Source organism: Episyrphus balteatus, chromosome 1, assembly GCF_945859705.1.
Source record: "Episyrphus balteatus chromosome 1, idEpiBalt1.1, whole genome shotgun sequence".
In the NCBI taxonomy this organism is placed as follows: Eukaryota; Metazoa; Arthropoda; class Insecta; order Diptera; family Syrphidae; genus Episyrphus; species Episyrphus balteatus.
Genome location: NC_079134.1, coordinates 38,406,985 through 38,423,108, shown reverse-complemented (window position 1 = coordinate 38,423,108; position 16,124 = coordinate 38,406,985). Strand labels below are relative to the sequence as shown.

Here is a 16,124-nt window from a genome sequence, read left to right as displayed (position 1 = left end):
TGATTATTTATTCAAAATTTTAAAAATTTTGTACGGAAAACAAGGAAAAAACAGTCTTTGGTTGATTTAAATTAAAAGCTTTTCTAATAAGTCTCCAAAGTCAAAAAAACTCTTTTAGAGTAAGAAAAATTACTTGGACAGTTAAATGTCAGTGAACAACGATTGAAAACTCTCCAAATATTCTAGCACAGTGAAGAATTTCGGTGGTTAAGCTGCTTAGATGTGCATCGAAAAACTAAATTTTCGTATTTCGTCGTGCTGGTTTTATATGAAAATTTTCGTTTCACTTCAAGACTAGGCTTTAGTTTTAAAATTTTTTTGTCATTTTGTTTAGTTCCAGCTTGTATTTGTCGAGTTGAAAAGCTATGGCAGGAAAAGTTTTTTTTTTATTGAAAAAATATTTTTTTAGAAGTTTTAGAACAGTAGGTACCTATTATAAATCCGCTTTCTTGATTTCGGAAACGGCTTAAATGATTTCAATTAAAAAGGCTTCCATCAAATCGTCTAAGAAATCATCGTATCAAAATAAGGAAATTATGAAAATTCATTAAAAAAAAAATAATTCATTTTAAAAAAATCAATATTTTCAAAACGATCCAACGAATTTTTTATCTGTCCCGGGTTTCGCATCTAGAAATATGGTCACCGTAAATATAGCATATGCCATATGAATTTAAAATGATTTTTTTTTTTTAAAGAAAACCTTGAAAAATTTAAACGCGCAGTCTAATTTTCAAATGCTCAGAATGATCTTCAAAAATTTTTTCAGCTTCCAACGTCTAGGTATTCAAAAGAATTTTTGGGTACACTCAGGTGTATACGTACTTATTTTTATTACTTCAAAAGAAATGATAATATTTGAAAGCTTTTAGCATTTTTATTTTTGAACTCATTTTTATGTGGAATTAGAAGATTTACACTTTTAGTCCACGAAATTACATAAAATTATAATTAATTAGTTTAGTTATAGGTTGTCATCGAAAAAAATTGATAGAATAGCGTGAGGACATAAAAATAAATGTTTTTTTTTGCTTTTTTTGATGAAATTTGATTGAGTTCAAAAAATTCTAGCTCTTTTTGTAGATGTCATATAAGGATGATCGATACGAATATTTTAAGCTCAAACAATAGGCTTTCAGATAGTATAAATTTGTTTATACACTGTTTCAGAAAAAATTGCATTTAATAGGTGTTTTTTTGTTTTTTTTTTTGATGTAAATGATTGTTTTCAATGATATATTTTATACTTTTTGCGCATTGTAAAAAGTAAAAAATGGTTTTATTCTTAAGAAAAAGGGTTTTAAGTTGCATAATTTTTTTTTAAGCTTTTAAAATAAAAAAATTAATAGATTACCAATGCACTTTCCCTGCACGAGATACAGACTTGTGCCCATACAAAAAAATAATACACTCATCGAGACCTTTCATTTGATGTATGTCTCAATGTGTTACACCGATGGGCCAAAATGCCCACTCTCCTTTATATATGAGTGTAAAATTAAGTGACACTTAATTTTTTAAAAACTTTTTACCTTAAATCTTATGAAAAGTAGGTATGGACTTTGAAAATTTAACAATTATCAATTGATATTCAATTAAAAAATCCAGTTTACGGACGATGATTTTACGTGATAACGTCGTCAGAAAACAGATTGTGTTCTTTTTTTTTAAATGAGTCAATTGAAGTGTTTACTTATTTCAAACAATCATAATTTACAAGAAAAAGCTTAAAAAAAATACCTTTTTATTTTCTCAATCTATTAATTTTTTTATTTTAAAAGCTTAAAAAAAATTATGCAACTTAAAACCCTTTTTCTTAAGAATAAAACCATTTTTAACTTTTTACAATGCGCAAAAAGTATAAAATATATCATTGAAAACAATCATTTACATCAAAAAAAAAAACAAAAAAACACCTATTAAATGCAATTTTTTCTGAAACAGTGTATAAACAAATTTATACTATCTGAAAGCCTATTGTTTGAGCTTAAAATATTCGTATCGATCATCCTTATATGACATCTACAAAAAGAGCTAGAATTTTTTGAACTCAATCAAATTTCATCAAAAAAGCAAAAAAAAACATTTATTTTTATGTCCTCACGCTATTCTATCAATTTTTTTCGATGACAACCTATAACTAAACTAATTAATTATAATTTTTATGTAATTTCGTGGACTAAAAGTGTAAATCTTCTAATTCCACATAAAAATGAGTTCAAAAATAAAAATGCTAAAAGCTTTCAAATATTATCATTTCTTTTGAAGTAATAAAAATAAGTACGTATACACCTGAGTGTACCCAAAAATTCTTTTGAATACCTAGACGTTGGAAGCTGAAAAATTTTTGAAGATCATTCTGAGCATTTGAAAATTAGACTGCGCGTTTAAATTTTTCAAGGTTTTCTTTAAAAAAAAAAAATCATTTTAAATTCATATGGCATATGCTATATTTACGGTGACCATATTTCTAGATGCGAAACCCGGGACAGATAAAAAATTCGTTGGATCGTTTTGAAAATATTGATTTTTTTAAAATGAATTATTTTTTTTTTAATGAATTTTCATAATTTCCTTATTTTGATACGATGATTTCTTAGACGATTTGATGGAAGCCTTTTTAATTGAAATCATTTAAGCCGTTTCCGAAATCAAGAAAGCGGATTTATAATAGGTACCTACTGTTCTAAAACTTCTAAAAAAATATTTTTTCAATAAAAAAAAAACTTTTCCTGCCATAGCTTTTCAACTCGACAAATACAAGCTGGAACTAAACAAAATGACAAAAAAATTTTAAAACTAAAGCCTAGTCTTGAAGTGAAACGAAAATTTTCATATAAAACCAGCACGACGAAATACGAAAATTTAGTTTTTCGATGCACATCTAAGCAGCTTAACCACCGAAATTCTTCACTGTGCTAGAATATTTGGAGAGTTTTCAATCGTTGTTCACTGACATTTAACTGTCCAAGTAATTTTTCTTACTCTAAAAGAGTTTTTTGACTTTGGAGACTTATTAGAAAAGCTTTTAATTTAAATCAACCAAAGACTGTTTTTTCTTGTTTTCCGTACAAAATTTTTAAAATTTTGAATAAATAATCATTTTTATCAAAAAAAAAAAAACAAAACCGACTTCCAGGGATCGAAACTAGGTTTTATGGTATTCTCATAGATTCTATAGCCAGAACTGGACCACACTGCAAGCACCAGCTTTCCAATACAAAAAGAATTATTAAAATTGGTTCACTCCGTCCAAAGTTATGAGTTAACAAACATACAAAAATAAATACAACAAAATTCAGAAGAATTGAATACCTCCTCCTTTTTGGAAGTCGGTAAAAAAATCAGAAAATGTGCAAATACGGGACAATCACGGGACAAATTCCAAAATACGGGACACTTATACGTCCCGGGTTTCTTAAATAAAAACCCGGAACAAGCTGTTGAAATACGGGACAGTCACCGTCAGCTATATTGCAATATTTTTTGAAATTTAAAATAAAAAAAAAAATTAAAAATTAAAAAAAAAACATATGTAACTTTTGGGATGCGAACCCAAAACAGTGAGAGTGGGAGGCAATCACCTTACCACCTAGACTAATACGACCACATAAATGAAGAAATCTTTCATCTATATTATATATATCTGCTAAAAATATAGAAGAAGAGTAATACAAACTACACCACCCTCTGCTTAGGAGGTCAGAGACCCACTAAAAAAAAAACACAAATTTGCATTTCACTTTCAGTCGTTTCAATTTGGTGGGGGCAGTTTCATTTTTGTAATTTATTTATCAAAGCAATAGCCAATAGGAAATTTGAATTTTTTTTTTGTAGTTGCGAAAATTTTTAAATAGGTAGGTTAAGTATATATTTGAAAAGCAATTTCTATTGGCTGGTCATTTTAAAAAATTTTGATTGGTGGTTACTTTGACTAAATAAAAATTTATAAGTAACCCCCCACCAAACCAAAACAACTGAAATGTGAAGATTTTGTTTCTTATATTTGTTTTTTTTTTTAGTGGCTCAATAGCCTCCTGACGAGAAGGTTCTGCATATGTAATTATAATTATAAGTACAATGCACGAAAGTGTCGCACGTATTTGCTCATATAGCTAAACTTGGCTTTTGAAGCATTTTATGTAGAACGAAGTCAAACATAAAACTTATAGTGAGGAGGCTTAGCGTTAAAAAATAGTTCAATCGTTATTTTGTTATTTTGAGATATTGGGCCACCTTGTATTCCATCCGGAAGGGTAGATACAATACTTTTTCTGTGTTGCACTCGATTTGTGGCATATCATAGTATAGACAATGAAACATTTTTAGTAAAATGATACATGATTTCGAGGTGTTTTGTAACGCCCGATCGAAAAAAATCAATACCAAAATGTCTCGACCATCACTTCTTGTCACTTCACTTCTTGTTCTTTAAGTAAATGACTATTTATAAAGAGTGCAATAAGTTTTTCCATGATGGTTCAGACATTTTGGTATTGATTTTATTCGATCGGGCATTTGAAATTACCTCGAAATCATGTATTTTATTAATAAAATTGTTTCATTAGCTTTACCAATGCCGTCTTTACCATAAGGGCACACGGGGCCCGTGCCCAGGGCCCCCATTCTCAGGGGGGCCCGAAGGAACGAATATTATATTCTCAAAACATTTTTGTCGGTCAGACCATCTACCAAAAAAATTTTAGTTTTTATATGGCAACCAAACAATCAAATACATTTTTTTCTACACCTATACGGAAAATATATGTTTTCAAAAAGAAAGCAAAATATGTGGCGTTGTATGCGGAAAAAAATTTAAATCCAAACCACCAGACCCAAATTCAATTTTCAAAAAAAAAAAAATAAGACAATAATATTTTCAAAAAACAAGAAAAATACCTTTTTTTCCACTGTAGGTAAGATTATTTATTATTTATTAATAAAAACAACGAATTCTTTTCCATTATCTTTTTCCTTAAATAATAATTTTGTTTGAAGTTTGCAAAACTGTCAAATTTGTAGTGCGTGTTAAAATCAGTGTAAAAATATGAGTAGATTCGTATTAAAAGACGAAAAAGAATCAATTCGTCGGCAAAAAACATCAATACTTTTTCCGTTGGAAAACGTTTGAGAAAAAACTATTGCCGGCTCGTCGACGGTACATCAATGTTTTGGTTCAATGGAAAACGCCATGGTACAATGGTTTTAATTTGAATTGCGAATTGCTCTCGTATTTAAAGATTGACACATAAAATTCATTAAATAACTTTAAAAAAAATTGTTTTTCAAAAAAAAAAAAAATTAATTTTTTTGTTTAATCCAAAATAATTTTTTTTTAAGTTTTCTTAGTTTTAATATCAGTACCTATAAACCTTTTTATGTAAAAATTTTCATTAAAATCGGTTGTGTCGTTTTCATTAAGAAATCGGTTCTATGGCAAGTAGGTACCGTTAATAACGGTCCAAAAAATATTTTTCTTCTTTCAAAAGTGCGGCCTTATTTGCGGCAAAACATATTTTTTTTTTTAAAGCAAAATCGTTATCCGTTTTTGAGAAAATTGCAATATCTCGAAAACTTTATATTGGAGATATCTGTTGAAAAAGAGACATTAAAATAAAAAGGCAAAAAATAAAAAAAACGGCTCTTGAAAATTACGTAGAAATCGTCTGTACCGAGTTTTTAGCAAATCTATCAATCCGTTTGAGCTCTTTTTTCCAATTCTTCAAACTGAAACTTATAACGGATACAGGGTACAATTATTGGCAGTGGCAACGATTGATGTCTCGATGCACGTATTATTGGCACCCCCTTTACTTTATATGAAACGATATATTGGCACCCCTTTTTAACCATAACCCTTCCCTTTAAGCCAACCATTGTACATATTTTACTTTCCAAAAGGGCCCCAAAATTCTTGTGTGCCCAAGGGCCCCAGGATAGTTAAAGACGGCCCTGAGCTTTACTATAAAATGCAACAATGCGGGTGCAACAGACAAAAACTTTTGGATCTACCATACCGGATGGAATACAAATTGGTCCAATATCTCAAAATAACTCTTCTATTAAGTACTACCAAAGATATAAGTTTCACGCTTTTATCACAAAGTAGTGCATAATGGAGGTCTTTTTTAATGCTAAGCCACCCCACTAAAAAGCGATTTTTAAGTTTCAATTTGATTGAAAGTGATATTTTTTTGCTCGTCGGTATTTCAAGTTACCTATATTTTTTATAAAGTTTGTTTTTTCCTTTTGAAGAAACCCTACAAACCTACTTCTATTTTTCTTACTAAAAACCAAAATTGAACATAGAAAAATTCCTATACAAGTACCTATCTACGCACTTTCCTTAAATAAAAAGTGGACTTAGAACAAAATATGATGGAACCTAGAACAATTAAGAATACTCGGGTCTAACTTTCAGAAAGCTACTTACATATGTACCTGATTTTTTATTGTGCTATGTCCAATTAAATTATATTATCTGCTAAAGAAATTTTTTTAGACAAAAACGCTTTTCAAATTCGGAAAGAGCACCCTCAAATTAGTAAAACTGCATCATTATCTCATTAACGGTAAAAAGTGGATTAAGAACAATTTTGCTTTCCACCGACGACGATATGTAGGTATTTATATATTAACAAAATTATTTGAGTCTAAACCTAAAACCTAAACCTAAAACATAAAAAATGTAGTCACATAAAAATCATCAAACTTCAAAACAGTAGCTAACAAATGGACTCTTAACTGAACAGATGCACGGACACTTCTACGACAGGCTCTAGTAAAGACCTCCCTTCATTAAAATCTAAAAAACAAAACTCCTTACAAGACCAAAACTTGTTCTAAAAGGTCTGCAAGATGCTCAAACCTACTTACATTGTTTTTGCCTTTACGTTTATAATGTTCCAGCTTTCTTACTTTCAAGCATATGTACATGCAATGGCAATCACCCCTCCAATTTTATTTCTTTTGCTTCTCTATCATTTTTTCATTTTTCCTTTGCACCGACAACGACTTCATAATTCTTTGAGACCTTACAAAAAAATTTCAACCAACCCCACCTTCTGTTTGGCTTATATACTAATGTTTGACCAATCAGCTAACATCTCTTATGTTCCATTATTATCATTATTTCACAACGTTCCTCTTATTGTTGCCAGATCGAATACAACACGAAAAAAAAGCCTCCATACAATTCGTCGCATTTGAATTCGGGGCATTTGAATTCGTAACATCGTTATACTCGTATCATAGTTGCTCATATCATAGTTGCTAGTAACATTTGTTTGCGTTTCATCATTACTAATTCATACCATAATATATTGGAGTTCAATTTGTGAAGGAGAAAAAATAAAAACAAAAATATACTTCATTTTACTGATGATAAATTGATGAAGCTGCTGAAGTGTGTAAGGCTCAAGGATTAACGATTTGTGAAAAAAATTCATCAGGACTTACATTTTGCAAATGCATGTTAAAATGAGGATAAATCTCTTCATGGGCATTTCTGATCTAAACAGACTTCTATAATTCATTTTAGTTTAGTTTCGTTAAGTATTTTATTTAATTTTTGGAAGTTTTTAAAAGAAGGAACTTTTTACGTTAGTATATGACACATAAAAGAGAAAAAGAATAGTATGAAATTTATGAACAAATTAAAATGATTTTTTTGTTTCGTTAAGTTTTTTCTTTACTGTTTTCATAGTTTCTTAGTAGCATTCTCATATGAGTTTGTATCAAAAAAATTTTTGAAACACAAGATAGACTAGAAGTTTCGTTAAAATTAACTTAATTAGTTTCGTTTAGTCTATTGTCATTCCTCTTGTCTTGTTTTGTGTTTAGGAAAGCTGACAAAAAGAAACCAAGTATTTTGTGTGAAAAAGACAAGACACAAATTTTGACAATATTTTCGTTAAGTTTCGTAATGTTTTTCACTACTTTCATTCGATAAAAAAAAAAACTATTCACAACAGTTTTTTGAATTAAAACAATTCAGCTATATTTATGAAAAAGAATACATACGAAATGCTACTCTCATAAAAAAATCAGTTTTGTCAAGTTTTTGTTTAGATACTATTTTATTTGAAATTCGTTTACAATTTTTAAAATACATACATATACATACTTACATGCATATGCTTCATATGAAAACTGAACAAACAGCTTTGAAGCAAGACGGCAGTTTTTTTTTTGCTTATTTTAAAAAATAAATTTGTTTCGTTAAGTATTTCTTTCTATGCAGTTTCTTAATTAACTCTATTAACTCTTAGCAGCAAACAAAATAATATTAATATCGAAACAGCATTTTGCTTAAAGTAGTTATGAAATGAAGAGTTGAAAAAATTCTATGAATTGACTTAAAAATATTTTGAACTGCAGATACCTTTTAATTTCTTGAAGTTTTTATCACTTACTTATCATTTAGTTTTTTATTTCTTACTTTAAGATCCAATGTACAGTAAGTTAGCTTTGCGAAATTTATATGATGCGATTTATGCAATGCATGTTTATGTTTTAAGCTTAATTTTAATTGATTTTATGAGTTTTCAAGCAACAAAAGAGGTGTTATTGAAAGTTGAATATGAATTTCGTTAAGTTAGCATCTATTACAAGATTTTTCAATTATTCAAAATCAATTAAAGCATACATTTATTAACACAAGTAAATAATTTGCTAAATAATTATGATTTAACCTGGTTTCGTTAAGTTTTTCTAATTTAACATTTAAACTAGAACAGGAATCTTCTACTTCACATTACACACACTGAAGCTTTACTTGCAGTTGGAAAGTAAGAAACATTTACAAATTTAATTAAACTTTTAAATTAAATTCAGTTTCGGTGAGTTTTCTGATTCTATTCCAGATTTATTAATTGTTATTTGATTTTAAAGTGCGTTTTTACTAAAATCAACTGAATTACAAATCGTTTGTTCAAGTTTAATTCGCTAGAAAACGTCAAGTGAAGTTTTTTTCTCACACAAAACTAGATTTGAGTTTCGTCATAATCTATCAAAATTTTTTTAAATATTTAAATTTTACTACAGCAAAAATTACTAACAAAAATAAAAGATTTGCTAAACACTTTTTTTCTAAAAATCTAGTTTTGTTAAGTTTTTCTTATATTACATTTGAACTAGAAAAGCAATTTTCTTTACATTTCACACTGAAACTTGACTTGTAGTTACCTAGCAATATAAATTCAAATATTTGCTTCAACTTTTGTATTGAATTCAGTTTCGTTGAGTTTACGAAATTCATATTACCTGCATTATGTTTTTTTAAGTTCAATTAGCTAGAATATGTAAAGTTTTAAAAAAGCAGAAAGTGAAGTTCCCTCTAAAAAAAATAGAGCTTTAGTTTTATACATTATTAACAAAAATAAAAGATTTGCAAATTTTGCAATAACATAGTTTCATTTAGTTTTCCATTTTTTTTTATTTAAACTATTAAAGCGGTTTCCATTCTTTATTTTTCACTGAAACTTGACTTGCAGTAAGAAAGTAAGAAAGTAAGAAACAATTAAGTATCAACTTCAAAAGTCAGTTTCGTTAAGTTTATGTAAATTTTTGTGATGTGATTTCAAAGTGCATTTTTACTTAAATCAATTGGAATATAATATGTATTTTGAATTTAATTTTCCAAGAAATTTTGATTGAAGCTTTAAATATTTTATGTACAATATGTTCGTTAATTTTGTACTACAAGCTTTTAAATAAATACTTAAAGGCTCTATTTAAATTATATTTATAATGATGATGATGAAAAAAGGAAATTATAAAACAACAATCTTAATATTGCTTGAATGACCATACATATCCAAAGGCATAGGTAAATCCTTAGGCTATTTTATATATGAATGAAAAAAAAGTGCGTATGTGAAAACAAATACATACAGGTTCATAAATGTGACTCATGAATCATTTATAAATATTTCAAATGGCTACCGGACAATACATAGCAATTTCTCTGCTGGCTCCCTGCGATGGTCCGTCGTCGTCGGTCGGTCCCGAGAATTCAGAGTAAAATCTGTGAAAACATGCAAATCTGAATTCGAATACAAAGTATCTATCTATCTCTAGGTATTATATAGATGGAATGTATTACATATATATAAATTGCTGCATATATATGTATATTTATCATAAGAGGGTAAACATAAGTATAAAGAGTAGCTTCTGCCAGAGTGAATGTGGTAACCACTTGAAGATGAAGAGCCCTACCTATCTACTCTTATGCATTATAAGCTAGAGAAGATCCCTTTACGGGTACTTGAACAAGGAACTTCGTTTCACTACACTTAAGCCTCCGTCCGGCACACGGTCCGGTTTTGTTCCGTTCCGTTTGTCCTTCTACTTTTCCTCTTCCTCTTCTCCCATCAAAAACTCTACTCTCGTGCGCCTTATTCCCACAATCCCTCAACTCAACTCAATTCAACTTTCAACCTCTACCTCCTTTCTCCTTCCTCCCCCTCTCAACCCATCATTCTTATATAAGATTCAAACCAGAAAGCAAATGGCATGTTGACCGGAATCGGCCTTTCACTGGCTTTGCTTATTTTGCTTCTTTTATTTCTTGGCAGTAATTTAGAGAAACAGTATAAAACAGCAGTTTGTTGAAGCAGGAGGATAGAAACATCCTGGAGGATATCTCTCTACATAATAATGTGTTCCTATTCTATGTAGATATGTGTCTGTATAGTATTTATGCATATAGAGAGAGAGAGAGATGTATGTCGAGTGGTTCGGTTGGGTTTCTCTGGATGAATTATGAGGAAATTTCCTTCCTTCCTTTTTTTTTTGTTCCCAATGCGGAAAGGCATACAAAAGTTGATACTTAACGTTTGTAATTATTATTTTTTTTTTTTTCATCCTGTCAAAGTTAGTCAGGAAAAAAAAATATAAAGATTGAAGGAGAGGAAAATATGTATTGGAATCATTTATTTTAATGTGCTTAAGTTACACCAGGAGAAGCATCTATCTTCACACGAAAAAATCACTTATTGAGTTGAGGGTGATTAGTTAAACCTACCTTTTTTTTTTGGATCCTAACGTTATTGTTAGGATTTCAAAAAGTCAAAGACTTCTAAAATTAAGGCTTTAAAATGAAAAAAAGTATCAAAAGGAAATAACCGGCTCAAAGGACCAAACTTGCTAAAACCTGGGAAAAGCAGGCCCACGTTCTAGCCAAAAAAAAAAAAACCAAAGTCCAAATCCAAGGGCTCAAAATACGGAAAACGTAAAAATGCAGTGTGAATTATAAGAATGTAGAAAAAAAAAACAAAGACGACACACTTGAAAAAATTGATATTCTACTATATAAGTTTGTCCTTTACATTTTTATGATATAAGGAAAAGTTTTCTGAATTAATGTCATATTTATATGATAACGTAGTAACGCATTCAGTGACAAATTAAAGTAAAAAGACAATTAAGGCACTTCTTCGGACGAAATAACTAAAGAAATTGGTATTTTATCAAACAAGTATTGTCATCAAGTATTGTTATGACTAAAGAAAAATCCTTTTCTGAAGAATTGTCATATTTATATGATAACGCAATAACGCTTGTATCAACAAATTGAAGTCAAAAGACTTCTTAAGACGAAATAACTGAAAAAATTGGTATTTTATCAAATAAGTTTGTCTTCTACTTTTCTATGATTGAAGGCAAATATTTTTTCTTAAGTTTTGCCCTATTAAAATGATAACGCAATAACGCTTTTAGTGACAAACTGAAGGAAAAATAAAATTAAGACACTTCTTCGGATGAAATAACTGCAGAAATTGGTATTTTACCAACAAAATTTGTCTTCTAAGTTTCTATGATTAAAGGAAAACACTTTTTAAGAAGTACTGTCATATTTATATGACAACGCAATAACGCTTTTAGCGACAAATAGAAGCCAAAAGACATTTAAGACACTTCTTCGGATGAATTAACTGAAGAAATGGGTATTTTACCACATATAAGTTTGTCTTCTACGTTTCTATGATTAAATGAAAACCCCTTTTTACGAAGAACTGTCATATTTGTATGATAACGCAGTAACGCTTTTGATGATGACATAACTGAAGAAATGGGTATATTACCAAATAACTGTGTCTTAAATGTTGCTATGATTTAAGGAAACATCTTTTTCTGATGTATTGAAATATTTATACGATAACGCAGTAACGCTTTAGCGATAATATAAAGTCAAGAGACAATTTAGGCATTTTTCAGACGAAATAACTGTGATAATTTGTATTGTACCAAATAATTTTGTCTACTACGATTCAATGATTTAAGAAAAGAAATTTTTCTGAAATATTTTCAAATTTATTTGACAACCTAATAACGCTTTTAACTACATGTTAAAATGAAATGACTTTATGAAAATATTCTTTCCTATTTTAATAAAATTTACTCATGTGTATGAAGTAACAAAAATATTTCAAATACATAAAATACCAATTAAATTTGACAAAAATATTCATAAATGTATCTACACATGTCCTAAGGAAATAACATATTCAATAACCAACAAACTGACTCTGACATATTGTATAGGTAATTTGATAGATATCTCTATAGAAAAGTCAATTGATATGTCTTCTCTCTCTATTTTGTATTACAAAAAGATTCTTCTTCATTTGAGAGTAGCAATTAAAATAAGAATATTGTTTATTTCCATATTGTTTCCTTTGACATATATTCAATTAACTTTAACAAATTCACATGTCTCAAAAGTCTCATGTTAACATGAAACTAACTCAAAAAGTTTTTTTTTTTTTTTTTTTTTTTTTTTTTTGATGTCAAAGAACAATTTTCTCATAAGTTTTCATTATGTTTGTTAAATTTCTATATCAAATATCTCCAAAAAAGTAATTTTAAATTTTATAAAGTTCACATTCATGTCCTTGTTGGGGCATGAAAACTTCTATATATCAAAAATTTCTATAAATGTTATAGTTCATAGAACTTAGGTTTTTGGAAGTGATATCCTTAAAAATAGGTGTGAGAGTGTGTATATATGAATGAATGGATAGGTACATAAATTTATTAGAAAACAAAAACATTTTCCATTATTTTCTTTCCAAAAAAAAAGAAAAAAAAAAAAATTATAACTATCCCAAAACATATATAGTCCTTCGAAAAACAAGAAGGATCTTTTGTGTCCTTTATAATGTCTCACTTATATGAGGCTATGTTAGAGTGAGAGAGAGTTTGGGATATATAATATTTACCATCTAGGACGACGAGTGACAGAAAATACAAGAGAGCAAAGTAAAGTTTATAATGTCATAGAGCAATACAAATGACAACACAAACCATTTACCAACAAATATTTGTACTTTGTCCAGATACGTGTTTTAATTAAGGCAAATCGGTTGGAATATGCCTTGTCTACGGAAGGCCAGCATGTTGTTCTCTGCTCTCTTTCTTTACCTCTCTACACCTTTAGGTTATAAAATAATGCCAATTCTTAGCATGTAGAGTATCCTGATCCTTTTTCACATTCAGAAAACCACACTGTTTTCGATTTCCTGGCTTCCAGGTGTATTAAATATACATATACAAAATTTGGACATATACAAGTACATATTTGCTTATGGTTTACTTAGAAAAAAAAAAACGTATTTGAACATTTAATGGCATTGTTCAAATCTATTAAGAATGACATTGCCCCCTTGCACATTAAGCCAAACCACTTTATGTATTCACCGGATGACGTAGATGATGACACCATGATTTATAGAGAGAGTCTTGTGACATAAGTACATTTTGTAGACTAAATTGGTGTTGTTCATAATGTTTTATGAAGAGTAAGCTTAAATGAGCCTTACACGGTTCAAATTGTCACTTTTCGATAGGTAGCAAAAAAGTTTCAAAAAAAAGAAAACAAATAAGCTTATATTCTTCAAAAGCAATTTTCAAATATAGTAACGCAGTAAAGCTTTTCGCAGCAATTGAAAGTCAAAAGAAAAACCATTGCAAAAATTGGTGTTTTACCAAAAATATTTTCTTGTACGTTCCTATAAATTAGGAAAAACACATTTTGAAGTATTGTCACATTTTTATGATAACGCAGTAACGCTGTAAAAAGACAATTAAAACAATTCTTCAACCGAAATAATTTCAGAAATAGCTAGTTTATTAAATAATTTTGTCTTCAACATTTCTGCCAAATAGAAAGGTCATAATAATAAATATGATAACGCAGTAACGCATTTAGCAAAAAAATTTAAGTAAAAAGACAATTTTTTCTGAAAAAAAAAACTACTGAAGAAATAGGTATTTTACCAAATAATATTTCCTCCTGACCTTCTATCAATTAATGAAAACACTTTTCCTGAAGTATTGTCATACTTTAATGGTAACGCAAAAACACTTCAAGCAACAAATTTACCTTAAAAGACATTTACGGCACTTTTTCGAACAATAAAATTGTGGAAATAGGTATTTTTTCAAAGCAATTTGTCTTCTAAGTTTCTATTATTAAACGGAAACACTTTTGATGAAGTATTATGTATATTGTAACAAAGTAACGCTTTAAGCCACTAATGGAAATAAACTAAATTTAAATCATTTCTTCGGAGAAAACAAATGAAGAAATAGGAAGGTATTTCAATAAAATAAGTAATGTCAAAATAAGTTTTTCGAAATATGGTCATAACAATATTATAACGCAGTAACGCTTTTAGCAACAAAACAAAACCATTATAGAAATAGGTATGCTAACAAAGAAATTTGACTTTTAGACTTCTATGATTGAATGAAAACACAATGAAGTATATTCATATTTGAATGGTAACGCAATACAGCTATAAGCAATAAATTTAAGTAAAATGATATTTAAAGAATTTCTTCGGACAAAATAATTGAAGAAATACGTAATTTACGAAATAAATTTGTTTTTTATGCTTCTACGATTAAACAAACACTTTTTTAAAGTGTTATTTATATTATAACGCAGTAACGTTAGTAACAAATGAAAAAAAAACTACAATTACGTCACTTTTTCGGATAAAACAATTGAAGAAATAGGCATTTTAATCAAACAAGAGTAAGGTCAAATAAATTTTTCGAAATGTGGTCATAGCACTATGATAACGCAGTAACGCGTTTAGTGACAAATTTCAGTAAAAAGACAATTAGTGCACTTCTTCGGACGAACTGATAGAATGCATGTTACCCTTTCTGAATAAAAAATACTGACTTGTCGAATTATGTCATTTTTTTACAGACAAATGACACTCTTAAGCGTTACCAAGCTTTCCCCTCTGCAAACTTAAATACAAACTTTCATTTATCATGGTGTACGATTAAGCGAACAACTTAAAGATACACACAACATTATGTGTCTCGTAACGCAAAATAGCCTTAAATCTCTGTTAAATCTCATTACGGAAAGGTGTAAGACTATGAAAGAAAATATTGCATAGCAAAATATTTGGGCAACAACATTCCTTCCTTTCATTCTTCCGTTATTGCATCCTACTCTCAGTTTTGTTGCTAAATAGTTGCAAACTCTGTCCAAGGGTTTTGAAAGTTTTTCATTCCCTTCTTTCCTTCTCCAAAAACCATTTCACTTTTTCAGGAAAAAAAAAAAAGGAAGAAAAACTTTAGATAAGGACCACCATTATCAGAGTGAGAGAAAGAGAACAGAGATAGAAACAGGAAGTGATGAGGTACTTATATATAACCATGATTTTACCTGGGATTCTCAAGTGCATACTATGCCAAGGTCTCTTGAGAGTAAAGTTCCGTTTTTCAAGAGATAGTGTGTTTATTGTTCTATGCAGATTCCTTTATAACTCAAACCAAAACCCCTCTTCCGCCCATTTCAATTCTGTACTCATTTCATCAACTCCTCGAGAAAAGGATATGAAGAATATCTATTCTTCGAAAATGAAAGGTTAAGGGAAGACTAACGCTCTAAGGAGTATTTCACGTCAAAAACATAAGGTGATTTGATATATTAGTTTGTGTACCGCCAGAGTGTAAAATCAAAGAAAAGTGAGAAAGAGAGAGATAGAAATAGTAAAATGCATCTCGCCCATCTAGAGAAAGGCATCTACATCATCCAACAACCAAAAACCAAAGGATGTGAAATTCGGCAGAATAATATAGTTAGGTTATGC

General features: G+C 29.2%; 1 protein-coding gene across 3 annotated transcripts in view; it reads right to left on the bottom strand.

Annotated features, from left to right (window-relative positions):
* Window positions 1-16,124, bottom strand: part of LOC129905543 (hemicentin-2-like) — a 456,916-nt gene that overhangs the window by 235,658 nt on the left and 205,134 nt on the right. The gene's annotated exons all lie outside the window — the stretch shown is intronic.